Here is a 3,752-nt window from a genome sequence, read left to right as displayed (position 1 = left end):
GATATATAACAACCGTTATAATTCAGTGGAATTTCTTTAGTCAGTTGTTTTCGCTTGTGTAGTGGTCAGTGTCTTTTCAAAAGCTCTACAGCTGAGATACTTAGTGATGTTTTTCACTCAGAATGTTCTAAACTCTTTGTTGGCCCGCTCTAGTGGTGAAAGCGCCTGAAAGTATTTTGTCAAATTATGCAAGGAAAGATTTGAGAAACTGTACGTTGAAAAATTGTTGACTGTTACTGATCTGGTACTTCTCTCACGTTTCAATCGACTTTTGCAATTCAGTCAAGACCAAAGTTCATTTTTTTGTGGCTAAATCAAGAAGAGAGGAAGTTTTGTATCTAAACTTGGCGACTGCCAATCGATGCAAAGTTTGCTCCACGTAATGGTGCGGGTTGCTGCACATAACTTTTACTGATTAGACCCCAACTTAATCGTCAGCTCAATATCACTGATTATAGTTTCATTTAAGTTCAGAAGTTCAGTCAGACAGTGCAGTTATGATACTTTCAAGAACAAAGGCAAGCGTGACATAACCTATTCGTTGGATGCCTAATCATCAAATATTTCATTTCAAAATATTTCAGAGGCGTCTGCGAAGGCGGAAACATTCCCTTTGTAAACTTACGATTCGCTCCAGCTTTCCTTGCATTTCTACCTCTCAAGAACAACAAAATATTATCATCTCAACGAAGGTACATCTTTTAATTTTTCGTTCAAAAGAATGAACTTCAAGTAACTTCAGACAAAAACGTTCGTTGTCCTAAAATAATGTTAACCACAGTAAAGACTGTTGAAAGGTCTTGTTTTGCAGTCGAAAATCCCAGATCATTTTTGTTCTTTAGTTGTCTGACAACGAAGCATTTTCTTTCCTATTTTAACTTGATTTTCTTGCTATAAACTCTTCCTACAATACTTAAAAATGCGGGCCGAATGGCAACCTTAATTTTCATGTTGACTGGCATATCACGTGACCTGTGTAATCAATATAACGCTTCGCTCTGTGTCTGCAGGATTGAATCAACAATCGGTCAAACAAACTACGAAGGAAAAAGGTAATATTCCTAAGTTTCTTGCGCCCCTTTCTCCTACGATTTACACACTGGTTAGAGAAATTATTTTTCTTGCTGTCTGTTAACAAACGTTACCGTAAGATTATGGATTTGCCCGAAAATTTGTCGTTGAATTTGGTTCGCTTTGCTGTTGATTTGCCTTGTCAAATTGTAAATACCCGTTGAAGATGTTACTCATATGAGCTGTGGTTGAATTTATCGCAATTCTCTCTGGATCTGAGTCATGAGATTTTGCTTTGTTGTGTTTGACAAAACGCGTGCAGTTCTTTCATGCACTTTGTGATAAGGTTAGTTCGTATTAAGAAAAATTCTCGTTTCAGTGAAATCAAAGCATTCGAGGTGGTTCATGGCTCCTTAACTATTCGCTGTGGCTGCTGACCAACGAAGTCATAAAATAACACACTTTGAGATCTTCTACGTTTCTCATACATCACCAAAACCATCCTTTTAGATTTTGTTATCAAATCGGAAAAATATAATTGAAATATATTCTTGGATTTTTCGTATGCTCAGTAAACTTTCAAACATGTGTTTCGCTTCTTTGAGTTACCGGCTGCCCATATTGCCCATATTGCCGTAGGCTAGATTCTCTGGCCTAGAAGAAAAATATAAGTGAAACACTCCTGTAGCTCTAAAAGGAGCGAAAAAAGTAATAAGATAAAAGTATTTTCGTAACTTTCACATCTCTGGAAATAAAGCTTTGAAATTTTGGCCTGCAAGAGAAAAAAAGGGGGCAAAAATACGGCTCGCCGACCGTCGCGCTACCTGACAAACCTGATTTAAAAATTACCGACTAAGAAGGCCCAAAGTCGTGAAATTCAAAATACAAGGTCTTAAAATGTCACCCGTTTTTGTTACCAGCAAATATTCTTGCTTTAATCTCTGCGCCAAAGCACATTAATTGAAAAATATGTGAATCGTAGTCGGTCTTCAGTACCGCCGAGCGTTCTTTGCTTAATTGTGAAGAGTTAGTTATGTGAGATCCTTTTCTTTGTTTCTGAAAGAGTTGAACTGGCTCAATGTTTTTGCTTATTCACATTGCTAATCTAGAGGTTTGTAGAATCGCGCTACTTGTTCGCAATCATTTCTTTGACCCACACAAATCAACTCCAGGAGTACGGAATTTGTCTCCTTGCATACGCGATGGGTCGTACGAGTGGTGTACAAGAAACATTTCTCCGACCATAAATTTTAGTCGACACGTGGGCGGATTAAATAAGGATGATGCAGGGAGACTTAGTTAGGAACTGAAAGCATTTTTGTATTCAACAAGGAACATGCCCTACTCAATGAATCATGCATATCGCATTTGCCGAACTGTAGGCGAAGAAAATCAATTTTTGTGTGAAGTGTACCTTACTTAGTGGCATATCATGGATCTTCGTTCATTACCACAATATTTAATCAAAGCAGGACAGCCAATTGTGAGTCAAAACATCAACAACAGAGAGTATCTTGAAGTGAGTCGACCAGTGCCGGCTCTCCGGCCGGGGCTGGCATGCGTGACTTTGAAAATCATGTGGCCTCAGTAATGAACGCTGCTTACATGCGAACATGCCGCTTGAACACTTGATTAACTGGCACAACTTCACTTGCGTTTTGGCACCTCAGTTATGGTGAATTGATAACTGATGAAAATAGTTTAGATTCAACTCTTTGATTTCAAAAATATTGTGGATATCGAGAAACCTTTGAGCAGATCCAGCGCTCGCCAGACATGAGCTGCCAGCTTCTGAGATTCATTTTTGTTCTTTAGTTGTCTGACAACAAAGCATTTTCTTTCCCATTTTAACTTTATTTTCTTCCTATGAACTCTTCCTACAAAATTTAAAAATGCGGACGGAATGGCAACCTTTGTTTTCATGTTGACTGGCATATCACGTGACCTGTGTAATCAATATAACGCTTCGCTCTGTGTCTTTGCAGGATTGAATCAACAATCGGTCAAACAAACTACGAAGGAAAAAGGTAATATTCGTAAGTTTCTGGCAACCCTTTCTTGTAAGATTTACACACTGGTTAGAGAAATTATTTTTCTTGCTGTCTGTTAACAAACGTTACCGTAAGATTATGGATTTGCCCGAAAATTTCTCGTTGAATTTGGTTCGCTTCGCCGTTGATTTGCCTTGCCAAACTGTAAGTACCCGTTGAAGATGTTACTCATATGAGCTGTGGTTGAATTTATCGCAGTTCCCTCTGGATCTGAGTCATGAGACTTTGCTTTTCTGTATTTGACAAAACGCGTGCAGTTCTTTCATGCACTTTGTGATAAGGTTAGTTCGTAATAAGGAAAATTCTCGTTTCAGTGAAATCAAAGCATTCGAGGTGGTTCATAGCTCCTTAACAATTGGCTGTGGCTGCTGACCAACGAAGTCATAGAATAACACGCTTTAAGATCTTCTACGTTTCTCATACATCACCAAAACCATCCTTTTAGATTTTGTTATCAAATCGGAAAAATATAATTGAAATATATTCTTGGATTTTTCGTATGCTCAGTAAACTTTCAAACATGTGTTTCGCTTCTTTGAGTTACCGGCTGCCCATATTGCCCATATTGCCGTAGACTAGATTCTCTTGCCTAGAAGCAAAATAGAAGTGAAATACTCCCGTAGCTCTAAAAGGAGCGGAAAGAGTAATAAGGTAAAGGTATTTTCGTAACTTTCACATCTCTGGAAATAA

At 38.2% G+C, this 3,752-nt stretch overlaps 1 long non-coding RNA gene across 1 annotated transcript in view; it reads left to right on the top strand.

Moving 5' to 3' along the window:
- Nucleotides 1-1,007: 1,007 nt before the first annotated feature.
- Nucleotides 1,008-3,752, top strand: part of LOC138010300 (uncharacterized) — a 23,633-nt gene continuing 20,888 nt past the window's right edge. The window contains exons 1-2 of the long non-coding RNA XR_011124445.1: nucleotides 1,008-1,052; nucleotides 2,997-3,038. This is a non-coding gene — a long non-coding RNA (uncharacterized lncRNA). The remainder of the gene's footprint in view (nucleotides 1,053-2,996; nucleotides 3,039-3,752) is intronic.

This window comes from Montipora foliosa, chromosome 7, assembly GCF_036669935.1.
Source record: "Montipora foliosa isolate CH-2021 chromosome 7, ASM3666993v2, whole genome shotgun sequence".
Classification (NCBI taxonomy): domain Eukaryota; kingdom Metazoa; phylum Cnidaria; class Anthozoa; order Scleractinia; family Acroporidae; genus Montipora; species Montipora foliosa.
This window is presented reverse-complemented; position numbering and strand designations above follow the sequence as displayed.